This window comes from Lissotriton vulgaris, chromosome 2_1 (assembly GCF_964263255.1).
Source record: "Lissotriton vulgaris chromosome 2_1, aLisVul1.2, whole genome shotgun sequence".
Classification (NCBI taxonomy): domain Eukaryota; kingdom Metazoa; phylum Chordata; class Amphibia; order Caudata; family Salamandridae; genus Lissotriton; species Lissotriton vulgaris.
The window spans coordinates 1,936,220,809-1,936,235,043 of record NC_141687.1 but is presented as its reverse complement, the minus strand read 5'-3'; positions in this window follow the sequence as shown (position 1 = coordinate 1,936,235,043).

Sequence of the window (14,235 nt, the reverse complement as noted above, 5' to 3'; positions counted from 1 at the left end):
ACTTTGACTGTGCACCTTCCTTTCGTTGTATTCTTTTGTGGGGAAAAGACGTAATCAGACACAATAAAACATAGTCATCACATCTTTTCACATAGGTGAAACAATTTTATATTTCTAGGTTCTTGTATCTTCTGGGTAGTCGACATGCAGTCTGTCCACCCTCCACCCCCATTTCTCGATGCTCCAGGAGAACCCCCCATTGTGTGGAAGAAATGGTTTGACGCTTTCGAGAACTATTTGGGGGCAATAGGTGCACACAGATTCCGTCCTGAAAGGAAAAAGTTTTTGTTATTACACTCTTTAGGGTTTGAAGGAAGGGATACCTTAAAACACTTACCAGAACCCGAGAATGAAGGAGAGGAGGAAGTTGATGAATACAAAAGCACAGTCAAAAAATTAGAAAAAAGATATGACAAGCAACCTAGCATTGTTGTACAGAGACACAAATTCTTTAAAAGGGCACAAAAAATAGAAGAAGATGTTGATACTTATATCACAGCGCTCAGGAAAATGGTCGCAGAATGCAAATTTGAGAACTTTAGTGAACAGTTAGTTCGTGATCAGTTCATCAGCAAATGTAGTGACAAGTCCATTAGACAAAAACTTTTATCACTTGAAAACCCCTCTTTGGATGAATCCATTCGTATTGCAAAGAGTATTGAAACATCACAGACATTCATCAAAGAATTGGAAAATAAAAATACTGATGTGGTCACTTCTGTGCGCTCATCAAATTTCAAGAAAAAGAAAGAATTTCAACCAAATAATTTCTTCAAAAGAACTGATATTTGTTTCAGATGTGGATACACTTATCACGCAAAAAGTGGTAGACGTTGTCCAGCCAAAAATGCAGTATGCCGCTCTTGTGGAAAGGTGGGGCATTTTGATAAAGTGTGTCAAACTTTTAAAAAAGGAAATATTCGAGTGAATTGTGTCAAAGACTCAAGTGATAGTGACAATGACGACACACTTAGTGAATTGAAAGAAATGGTGCTGGTGGTAAGTGATTATGGTATAAAAAGGGGCGATCCCAATGATTGCATAGATCCTCATGTGATGTTTGAGGTGGGTGACAAGTGTTTAAGACTTCTTGTGGACTCGGGGTCGCGAATTACAACGATAACAGAGTCAGTCTTCAGAGAAAAATGAGGGAAAAGATCTCTTCAACCACCTGACTGCGAACCAGTGTCTTATGAAGGGCACAAAATTGATCTCCTAGGATATTTCGAGGATGTTATGGTATTTAAAAATAGGCGCATTCATGGGAAAATATATGTAGCCATAAATGGTTTAGACATATTAGGTTGGTTCAATCAGGGCCTTTTCGGTATGCTGTTACGCCCAGGGGCAAAAGAGCAGGTCTTAGCAGTTCGAGATCATGACCATGTGGAAGAATTGCTCAACAAATTCCCTAAAGTATTCTCAGGTGAATATGGAAAAATAAAAGGGTTCAGACATAAGATAAAAATTAGAGATGATGCTGTACCTGTCAAACACAAGATAAGAAGTGTTCCCTTCAGTATCAGGGATGATTTGGAGAAAGAGCTCATGTCCTTGCAAAGAAAGGGTGTGATTGAACCCATAGAATCCTCGGATTGGGCTTCATCTTTGGTGATCGCTAGAAAAAGAAATAACGAATTGAGAATTTGCATTGATTTACGCAGTCTCAACAAGGTTATTTGGGTAGACTCTCACCCGTTACCCAATATAACAGAAATGCTAGGAGTGGTAGCAGGGGCTAAAGTTTTCTCTAAGTTAGACTTAGCCTCAGCCTATCACCAAATTGAGTTAGATAAAGATTCACGTCACTTCACTGCATTTAATTCCCCTTCAGGTATGTTTCAGTTTTGCCGCATGCCATTTGGCCTGGCATCGGCCGCATCGGTCTTCCAAAGAGTAATGGTCAATTTACTTAAAGACGTAAAGAATGTTGCTATCTTCCAGGATGATGTTCTCATTTTTGCAAAAGATCAGGCTGAACATGATGTGATATTGAGTAAAATTATTTAAATCTTCCAAGAACATGGTGTGGTCCTGACACGCGAGAAGTGTGTATTCTCAAAAAGTAAAGTGGAGTATTTAGGTCACACCATTTCCAGCGAAGGTGTCACCCCTAAGCCCAGTTTGGTTCAAGCCATTATTGATGCGTCAGCTCCCAAAGACAAGGCGGGCGTCAAATCCTTGCTTGGTTTGACTGAGTATTATTATTCCCGATTTATTCAAGATTACGCCTCAAATGTTCGTCCCATCTCAAAGTTACTTAAAGAGAGGAGTGAATTTGTGTGGGACTCAGAATGTGAGCAAGCATTTACTTGGCTCAAAGAACAATTGAGCACTGTTAAAGCACTTAAACCCTTTGAACCCTCTTTGCCATGTATACTGACTGTTGATGCAAGCAGCTATGGGTTGGGAGCCATCCTGACTCAGGAGGTTGGTAATTTGGAACATACCATCGGATTTGCTTCAAGGGTTTTGAGAGAAGCAGAAGCACATTACTCTGTTATAGAGAAAGAACTCTTGGCATGTTGGTGGGGGATTGAAAAGTTCAGAAACTATCTGTGGGGCAAAAAGTTCACGTTGCAAACAGACCACAAACCACTAGTTGCAATTTTAGGCAGTGTCAATAACAGCAATGCTACGCCACGTATAGCTCACCTGGCGTCGAAACTCTTGCAATTCAATTTTGACATATTACACATCGCTGGGGGAAAAAACGTTAGGGCAGATGCTCTGTCTCGCTTACCTCCTACTTACAATAAATCTATGCATTGTGAAGATGATGTTGAATATGATGACAAAGAAGACTGTATAATAGCAAGTGTAGAATTGGAAAAAGTGTGTTCAGTAATGGAAAGCAGTTGGCATGCAGCCTTGGAAAAAGATGTAATTTTGAGTGATGTGAAGAAATACATAATGCATGGTTGGCCTAAAGAAAGAAATGTTGATGTTGATTTACAGCCTTTTGTGAAAGTTTGTGATGAATTATCGTTAGAGGATGGTCTTGTGTTCAGATCCGACAAACTGGTACCTCCTGTGAGTATCAGAACCACCATTCTTAATAAAGCTCATGAGGGACATCTGGGCGCTACGCTTACCAAACGCAGAGTGAGAGAATACTTTGGTGGCCACAAATGGATAGGGACATCGAAGCGCTGGTTTTAGAGTGTCCTATTTGTGCCTCGAGTGACAAGTGCCTTCGCACTTCGGTTCCCCCTCTCACCCCCATACCTCTTCCAGAGGCTCCTTGGGAGAAACTAGGCATTGATGTACTTGGACCTTTTCACAATTTGCCTCATCAATGCAAATTTGCCATAGTGATGATGGACTACTACACAAAATGGCCTGAAGTAAGATTTGGACCCAGAGCTGACTCTCAAGAAGTTCTTGAATTTTTAAAAGATATCTTCATGAGAGAAGGTTTCCCCAGATATGTCGTATCGGACAATGGGGTTCAATTTGTTTCTGTCGAGGTGGAAGAATTCCTTAAAGAATTCTCTATAACCCACCTCAGAAGTTCCCTGTATCATCCCCAAACCAATGGACTGGTTGAAAGACTAAACAGGGTTGTGGGTGACTGTGTCAAATGGGCTATACAACTCAATAAAATGGTACCCCCCACAGTGAGGGCAATGTTATGGTTCTACAGAACCACACCTCACTCTTCTACAGGCATTTCCCCTTTTGAACTTCTGAGAGGCAGGAAACCTTGCACGGAATTTAGACCTGCCTGGATGTCAAAATGGTTCAAGTCTAATAGTACTCAACAAGATTTGGATGAAAGAGTCAGACTCAAGGTTGGTGAAAATCAAGCCAAACAAAAATAATATTTTGATGAGAGAAAAAGTGTCGCCAGAAGAGATTTTGTGGTGGGAGAGGTAGTTAGAATTAAAAGACAGGGTTTTGTAAAAAAAGGTGAGTCCAAATTCAGTAACCCTGTTATTGTGGATAAAGTATGTGGAAGTGCTGTTCGCGTCAATGGACGCAATTGGTGGAACATGAACAAGATTGTAAAGAGTAAAGTCAATAACAGTCGTCGGGGCAACTCTGACGATGACTCAGAGGCTGCTCCTCATGTTGTACCTGGTAACAGTTCAGTTCCTGTTTCAAGCAATCCTCCTAGTGTTCCTAGGAGGAGCTCAAGAGTGGTCCAGTTGCCTGTCAGATACAGGCGTTAATTTCTGTCTCTCTTTAGTGGTTTTTCTTGCCTTACTCTCGTGTTGACTTGTTCTCTTTCTCTCTCTCATACTCTCTCTCTTTCTCTCTCTCTCTCTCTCTCTCTCTCTCTTCTCTTATCTCTTTCTCCTCCTCTTCTCTGTTCTCCTTACCTCTGCTTGCACCTGTATTCTTCTCATTCATCTGTTAAGAAAAGGAGATATATGTAATGATTTAGCCTCCGCGCTAAGGGCACGCGACCTCTGTCCAGCATTGGCCTCGCGCCGCCTGCGTGCGTGCGTCCTGAGCATTCTGTGACAGTTGTAATGTCAGTTGAGATTCACCCTGTTACCTGTGAAGCCGCATGTATTTGTTTCCAGTGGGACTCAATAAAGTATTAACTTAAACTCATTTACGAGTGTTTCCCCTTAATTACTACACACCTCTTCAGTGTCTAGATACACTTCACTTCGGGTGGAAATTGTCATTTTTACAGATATCGATTCTGGCAAGCGATGAGCTTGTTGCAGCCAGCATATTATTTTTTTCTGGCTAGTGGTCTCTAGTTTGAGGCTCATGTCAAGTTTAGTAGTTGGTCTCTTAGCAATCCATGAATTGGTTTTGATTGCCTCTGGCGTGTTGACTTTGTCCTCCTTGGATGTAGTTGCGCTTGTTTCCATACTTTCAGTGCAAATAGGTGATTTTTACCGGGTGGGAGGGAGAGGGGCAAATGTGGCTTTAAGCTTTAGTTTTGATATCAGTTGTGTGAGTGTCTCAAGTGCCTGACCACTTTAGTATCCTAATATATGAGAATTGTTTGAAATTGTGACCAAAGTGCTGTGGTGGAATTGTAAGAATTGGAACACAGGTTTCCGGGATATAAAGGGGAATTTTACATTGTTTGGTCAGTTGTTGTAGTATGTTAAAATCCTTTCCAAATGTAGTAAGGTACTTGTGGGTTTCCTAGGTTATTTGCTTGCCATTTGTGTAAAAGCTTATAGCAAGAGTAACTTAATTTCAAACTTCAAGGTGGCACACAACATGTAGCCACCATTGGACTTGGTTGCTGTTGACTTCGAAAAAGCCACACCTGAATGTTCAATAGTATTAGTTTGGCAACATGATCAAATACTGTGGGTGTACAAAGGGTTTCCTGTGATCTCATGTTCTTTATTAAGTTGGCTGAACATTTCATTGGACATGATGCTTTAAGAAATACAGTTTAAAAGCGAATTTCCGAATGGCACATCATATTAGAATTGCACCTTACAATGCATTTAAATATTGCAGAAATGTTCTCACATGGAAATATAACACGTAGGAAAATGTGCCTGCTTTAAACGTACAAAGAATCATGTTAGAGTGCATTTAAACTCTGCTAAAGGATCCCTAAGTAAATCACACATAGGGAGAATTTGCTTGCTTTAAAACGTTAGAAAAATAATGTAAAGAAAAACATGTACTAGGCTATCATTCTTAATGCGCTTCTGAAACTAGGTCCAAGCTATATTTCTTGCTCACAGCATCCCGCTAAAGGATTTGCTGACTTCAAGATTAACCACACCATATTAGATCATCTTGGTATAACAATGAACCTTGCTTTGGATTCATAATGAATAGACTTCTAGAATGATTAAGAATAAGAATTTAGATATATGTTATGCGTGCTTAGCTAGGACATTGTCAATAGATTTGCTTTATTGCCTTTGACTAGTCTTTTGTATTCACAATGGTTCATGAACTCATCTAATAGTTAAGTAGGGAGGGTCTCATGAGAAGTTTCCTCCATGTATTGATACACACATCAATTGTTTAAACATTTACTGGTGTGCATTCTTACCATTGGAATCAGGAGGAGAACCAGCAGATGTTGACGACACCATCAGATGTGCGGTTTCCATTGGAGAAGCGCATCTTACACCTGGTAATTTTCGTTACATTATTGTGTGAATTCATATTATATTGAGTGTTCCTAGTTAGAGCGATAGGAAACCCCTTAGTATGGGAGAGTCGCTCTATTGTTGCTTTACGCTACTGCTGACAGTGACATTACTTTCCTTTGTCTTGATTCTCTTTGATCAATGCTACATCAATGATCATTTCACTGCCACTGACATTTCAATGCTTCCTACTGCAGCTGTGGGGAACTTGGCTGAGTTTCCAGAACAAATCTCTATGTGAAATTCTTCCAGGTAGATTCATCAAAGACCCGTTTTGCGAGTCTTTAATAGCAATTCATAAGGAATCGCTATTACAGACTCGCAAAACGGGATTCATGTAGGAATCGCAAAATAAATTGCGATTCCTACACATTCCTTATTGGCGATTAGCAAATTGGTAATCGCAAATAAGGAATAACTCCCCATTCATTCCTATGGGCCTAAAGGCCCATAGGAATGAATGGGGAGTATTCCTTTTTTGCGATTAGCAATTAGCTAATCGCAAATAAGATAGCGATTTCAAGGGTGCCAGGGGTGTCCAAAGGACACCCTGTAGCACCCCTGAAATGCAAATTTAAACAGGTGTTGCGCACACACATGTCCAAAGGACATGTGTGTGTGTAACATGCAACAGAAAAAAATGCACTAAAGTGCTTTTTACTATTTTTTCGCTATTTACCACGAAGTCAGACTTCGTGGTAAATAGCGACCAAATATTGCGAATTCGCAATTTCCATTTGGTTAATGAATTGCATTTAAGGAATCTCTAATAGAGATTCCTTAAATCCAATTCCTCGCAAATATGCGATTTCGCTAATAGCGATTTTTGCATTTGGGATGATGAATCCCAAATGCAAAAATCGCACTCGCAAAGGGCCAGATTCTCAAAATCTGGCCCTTTGCGAGCGCAATTTAGCATCATGAATCGGGCTGTTAGTCTTTAACTCTGCTCCGAAATCTTGCTCTTCATGGGTTCTTTACATATGGTAGGTTAAGTCATTTAGCTAGTTTAGTTACATATCTAGTTTATGGAACACTTTGTATGATTTATGTTGTCTCTAATCATTCTTTTATTCAACATTTGATTTCTGTAGTCTGGACTAACTGGAATAAAGATGACAAAACTATACTAATCCTTTAAGGTAAGTAAAGTGTTCTAACTTGCCACCTTTATTGCATTTGTATAGCTAATTCCTCCCTGACATGTGCAATGGTACGTTCTGCTCCCCCTGTGTTCTTAGAACTTTGGTTTTCCTTTAGAACCCCTAAGAGTGCACCTCAGAAGGTTGATGAGTGAGCCTGAGGAAGTTGGACTTGGCAGTTAGGAATCTCTTATCTACAAATAAACCCATGTTTGGTCTTTCTACGTGTCTTGGATTTAATTACATCATAAAAGTTTGCAAATTCCTACAATGTTGCATCATTGACTGCACATATTGAACATGACAGTTGATGATATTTATGGCATGTTCTTTTGTTCTTTGCTTCATTCGCAACACTAACTCGGCGATGCTGCACATGCAAGGTAAATTGTTTTATTTATTTAATTACTTACCCTACTCCTGTCCATCATATGTCAGACTCCACTACCCGCCCACCCTGCCCCTCCCCCACCCCAACCCACTGCCCCACAGCACTCCCTCCGTGAGCCGCCACTGGACCTACAACAACAATGAGCCTGACAAAAAACTAGCTTTGCTGCATGTGTGTCAGCATTGATGGGACAACTGAAGGCTTAATAGCTGAATTGCATGCTTTACATGTTGTCGCGCAAGAACTCACTGTCCACAACTTCTTAGATAGCAAAAAAGGCCACTTAATTTTGACAGGTGTAAACCAATTACTGATCAAACATCTTCAATTCATTATTTATTTCATGAACCAAAAACTTCTCAGCTTAACTTACCATTCTTACTAAAGAGAACCCCCCCACATGCTAACCCCAACAAACCCAGAAGCAACTGACTTTTGTTGATACCCCCTCCTTTCCTTTAACTGCCCTTTGAGGATGGACCAACCCGCTCCAGGCTGCCCACCCACCATAAAAACCTGCCTAAGCTGATAAAAGACAACCTAAAAACTGTCTTAGCGTGGCAAACCTAAAATAACTCCCTAGAAGCTTAAAACCTAATGCCTAAGGGGAAAGGTAAAGAAAGAAAAGAGAAAATAAAGCAAACAAGGGGAGGGCGGGTGAGGCAAAACAAACTCCTCTAACCCGCCTCCCGCCTACGCCGTTACTTTCCTGCCATTGCCACTCCTATTTATGCCCTCTGCCTCCTTCTCTTATTACCTTCCAAATTGCCACCTGTCCCTGTGGCCAGCCCTCGTGCAAACCTACCCAGGGAGAGACCGGCTCGCGCACAGCTCACCCTGGGTCCCCTCTCGTGCAAGAACTCACTGTCCACAACTTCTTAGTTAGCAAGAAAGTCCACTTTATTAAGACAGGTGTAAACCAATTACTGATCAAACATCTTCAATTCATTTTTTATTTCATGAACCAAAAACTTCTCAGCTTAACTTACCATTCTTACTAAAGAGAAACCCCCCCACCAAGCTAACCCCAACAAACCCAGAAGCAACTGACTCTTGTTGATACCCCCTCCTTTCCTTTAACTGCCCTTAGAGGATGGACCAACCCGCTCCAGGCTGCCCACCCCTCATAAGAACCCGTCAACCAGGAAAACCGAGTAGAGTTTTCCTGCCCCACCAAGAGAAGTCAAACCCGTTCTTTAGAACACCACAGCTGCACCTCCAAATGTGTAGCCAGCAAATCCCACAACTCCAGCAAATAGAAAGACTGACCCATCAGTGAAAGGTGAACCCCATCTTCCAGAAAAAGGTGACGTTCATCAAGCTGGAAATGCATGTGAGCCAAAATGTGAACATCAATTCCTGCACAAAAAAGTCTCATAGCCCTATTCAGCTTCCTCTGTGCTTGTTCCATGGTTGCGTGATCCCGCGCTCCTCTCCAATGTAGGCGCGGTACAAACTCCGTCCAAATCACCATGGTGCACAACCAGGTGTCCTTGAGGACCGCCCGGTCCAACTTCATCATCTGTATTAAAGTCAGGCCAGAAAGAGCCACCAGAGCGTTCTCACCCAGGTGAAGTACCACTAGATCTGGAGGCCCCCCACGCATAGAGCAGACAGTAAAGGAAACAAACCCTCCCAACCCATTCCCCCTTTTCCATGCCGGAAGACCTCATGTGGACAACTGTGGAGTCCCAGGGATCTCGCACAAATCTGCTGCTCAGCATAAACCGCGGACCATTTGACGAAGGAGTGTCCCACAATCAAAATTGTCCGATTACTGTGTACCATCCTGTGCAAAGGACCTAGGCAGAAAACATGTATTAACAAGAAGAGAAAGAAATGTGATCTATTTTCTAACATACTTTTCGCAGCATTTCGAATGCCACCTCCCAAGTCTACGTATCTGTGACCAATCCCATCCCAACCGGGCAGTCTCCGTCGCTGCCCCAATATGAAAGGAATGCGTCCCAAAGACTAGGCAATAGAAATATGACTCCCGTCAATCATGACAGAAAACAACACCAGGCAGGAAAAAAGAAGAAACCTGAAAAACCTCCCACTCCTCAACTGGGCAACAGAAATCCAATCCACTCGTCCCCAATTAGGAAATCCCACTTGCCCCTGCTCAAATGATCAGTCTTGGAAGCCCTCAGCCAAAGTCGCAACCGATCACCCTCCACAAGACGTCAGCGTCTAGAACCAGCCTGCTGCCTACCCAAACCTTTCAACACCGTTTTAACCAAAACCTTCCCTACCGGATCCCTCCCCCATCTCAACTGCCCAGAAACAGAAATACCAGCCAGTTTAAAAGCTATTGTGGTATGCGAAAGGCCCCTATCAATAAAGTGTAAAACAAAACTCAACAAAACTGCTCCCCAGGCAACCCCCCCATGAAAAGGAAACTCATTACCAAAGCTCAAAAATTCCTGCCATGCATGCAGATAACTTCGTCTCGTAGCTGCAGCAACTGAATTCTCAACCAAATGGAATATCCTCAATCCCCCCAAGCCCAGATGTACTGTGGGATCTGAATCTGGTTGAGCTCTGCCCCAGGAGCCAGTCTGCAGAACTCCGTCCACTGAAAACGAGACAAAGCGTCGCTATACAATCAGTAGCTTCTTGGATATGTCTCACTTTGAAAAACAATATGCAGCTGTAAACACCTCAACATGAAAGCAAGCAGTAACTTCAGCACACGCAAATCTTTTGCTTTCTGCCTGTTGATCAGTTCAACCACCACCAGGTTATCCACATGGAATAACGGACCTGTTGCAGAATTCCTCACTCTAGACATAAAGGGCCACCTGCAGGGAAAACAACTCCAAAAAAGCAATACTGCGTCCCTGACTCCTCCACTACACAGGCCAACTTGCCGCACACCATTGCCCCTCACAGAATATGCCAAATTTTTGAGCACCAGAGGCATCCATGTAGATCTGTACCTGCCAGACCGTGTCTTCATCCGCAAAAAACAAAGACACTCCATGGAAATCTTGCAGAAAAGTTAACCATATGGACAGATCCGCCCTGACCGCTGCAGAAAGTCGCACCCGATGATGTGGGAGATAGGCTGTCCTTCTCTTGAGCTTGCCGCACCAGCAGCGTCTTGTCAGCAACTTGCTCCCCAAGCCTTTCATCACCAATTTCAATAGACCTGTCCTCTCAATAACTTGCCGCACTGGCAGCGTCTTATCAGCAACTTGCTCCCCAATCAACTCATCACCAATTCCAATAGACCTGATTCGCTTAGGTGCAATCCTCTCCCCTGTTGCCAAACAGACCACCAACCCATCTCACCTTTTGGCAACTGTGACTGCTGTTGTTGAAACACCGCAGGGTCCACCCGCTCAGACTGGACGGCCAAAGGAGCTCTGACTTTTGCGTGGTCCGGACCAGACACCTGCAAAAAACTATGAGAACTGGGTGGTCCCAAACCCCCTAGTTGCTGTCACACTGCAACCTGTCCAACATCCCCATCACGTAATTCACCCTACTCCAGGTCATCATAATCAATATCCAGAAATAATGCATTATCAGTTCCAAAATATTCCCCACTGCTACCAGGCGACTCGCCATCTCTTTTTTTTTTTTTAAACCACCATCATAAAATTATATCCAACGTCATGCCATCACCATGTTCAACGTAGTCCCCACTGCCATCTCCCCATCACCAACTCCATCATCACAAAATTGCCATTGAATATCAGTATCGTCCACTCCGGCGCCCGTCACAGAAAAGAAATCCGCTCCAGATCCCTTTCCTGCGCACCCCCCCAGACCGAACCCCAGCATGTTCAACCCGCAACTTCCCCTTGCCATCCAATGACTCATGCACTGTAGGCGAAATCCCGCCCGTGCGGCCACTCAAGCCAGACTGCGCCGGACCGAAAAAAAAAAAACATACCGACAGTGCCATCCAAAACTGGCCCAGAATCAGAACCTGGGCCCACCCACACCCCATGACCGCCCTGGGAAGCCGGTACCATATGCTGAGCCACCGCACCACCACCCCTCCCCTGGGGGCCCGGCACCATGACCCGTCGCGATGTCAGCTTAGGCCCTCGGTTACCCATACCCAAAACCATGGCGGGGGGCAGTAGCATGTAATGTCTTGTGTGGAAGGGGCAGCCGTAACTCATCCCCAGGAGCCATTGTCCCTTTTCCCGAATTCGCTGCGCCCACCACAGGCTGGTCCTAATGACGCTGGGCACATCATAGGCTACCTGACTGTGAGCCACAGGGACAGAACTCACGATATAAAGCCTCCTTGCAATCTGAATAAATTGGGCCTGGTCCAGCACCCGCGCAACAACCTTCAGGGCCACGGAGGCTTGCATAATCCCCCTCCGTGAAGCAACAGACATATCTTCTACCTGTTTTTGTGACTCTTATGTAACATGCACATGTCACTTTTCTCTTGTAACACACTGTTTGCTACGTCTTACGGTGTGTTTGCTGTAGATACTTGCTTAATTGGCCCACGGAGCAATTGTTCTTGTGTTTGTGTCCGCCATTTATTGCAGTATTATACCTTTTGTTCTTGTGTTTGAGTGTCTACCATGTATAGCAGTATTATACCTCCACTTGCACTTTATATACCCTTGCAACCCGCACAGATGCCACTTCTTCATCCTGTAAAGGTATCGCCTGCCACCTCTCGTACCTAGTGCTCACATCTGCCTCATGTAAACGAATGTTTGCTGTTGTACCCCGCTCACCTGCAACCCTCTCCCCATGTACCCATACTGCTCCCATCGTGAAAGCGCTCTGACACTCCCGGGCAAAGTCAGCGCCACATAAAAACGCACAAATAACTAAATAAATAAATAAACATACCCGCCCAGCACTCCGGCACTCAGAGCCTTCTACCCCCTCCCACCAGAAACAGCAGCGAGCGCCTTATAGACCCCAGCATGCCCATAACGTTGCTCTTAGTGCTAAAGCTATGTAAGTGCGGAGCACTACACGCAATTGCACGTAGAAAAGTCTCAACAATTTCCCATCCGAACAGACAGCCTCTTCACGTGCGAGCAGTTGCATGACAACACTGCAAGAACGCAACTCGCCCACCCTGCCAGCTGCTAACAACAAAGGCTCTTGTGCGCGAGATTAACACTAGAGGAACACTCCCCCAAACTGCCTTTCCAAAATAAAATGCCCAGGGCCCGGCCCCTGGACCTCGCGGCAAGCCCCCAAGCCCTCTGCCGCCTTCCACTGGCCATCCCAGACACACACTCGGTTCCCAAAAGGGGACTTACGTGACTTCGCTGGGTCGCCTTGAAACGCGGGTGGGGGAGCCACCGACACCACCGCCCTGGACACGTCTGCCGCCGGCATGGCAGCGTCAGGCAGACACCGCCGTCGCTACTCCTCCGGTCCCCCTCCTGGTGGGGCACTCCAGCCCCATAAAATGTCTGAAGGAGGTGGTGTGGCAAATACCTAGACCGACACCTACAACCACTTGTTCAAAAAATGTCAACGTATCTTCGCGATACCACTGACTTTCTCACCAAACTCAATGAAACTGAACTAGATGAGACAATGGAAATAACATTATGCACTATTGATGTTTGTTCACTGTACACGTCTATCCCCCATAACAGAGGCATTGAAGCCATAGAGTCATTCCTAATCAATCATGACATCAAGCAAGATCTTAAAATATTCCTGTTAGAATTGCTACACTTTACGCTGTACCACAGTTACTTTTCCTGGAACGCACAATATTTTCAACAGCTGGCAGGAACTTCCATGGGGAAATGTGCAGCCCCCAGCTACGCGAATCTCTTCATGCACAGGTTGGAACTTGAGAACATCCTTGAAAATCCCAGATGGCAGAATAAGATTCACAAATTTTGGAGATACATAGATGACATCTTTCTCATATGGAAAGGTCCATCGATTGACATTGAAGAATTTATCGAAGAGATTAATGGTATTGATGATCACATTCAGTTTACCCATTCCATTAACACTGGGTCCATCCCATACCTGGATGTGCTAGTTTCTTTGCAGAACAATCGTTTCCAGACAGATGTATACTCTAAAAATACGGACAGGAACAATATGTTGATCTTTGACAGTTGCCACCCTATGTCATTGAAACGGCATTTACCGTACTCGCAGTTACTAAGAATGAAAAGAATATCATCAAACGATCAAACCAATGAAAAGAACGCAAATCTAATGATCACAAAATTTCGAGAACGGAAATATCCAGATAACATTTTAGAAGAAGCCAAAGCAAGAACACAAGCCATCCCTAGGGAAGAATTACTTAAAACGCACACAAAGGATACGAACCAGTGCAGACCAGTTTTTGTATCTAAATATTCAACCTTAAGCCATCAAATTAAGAAAATCGTCTTAAAAAACTGGGAAATGGTTGAGAAAGAACCTGATTTCAAAGGACTGTTCAGCAAACCGCTGTTTGCCTACCAAAGATCCAAGAATCTAAAGGATTTAATAGAAAAGGAGGTACGCAACAAATCCGAAAAATACACAGGAACAATTCCATGCGCGAACTGTGGTCACTGTCATAACATTATTCGTGGCACCAGCATAAATCATCCAACCACAGGAAAACTTATCAACCTCTTTACCAACGCTA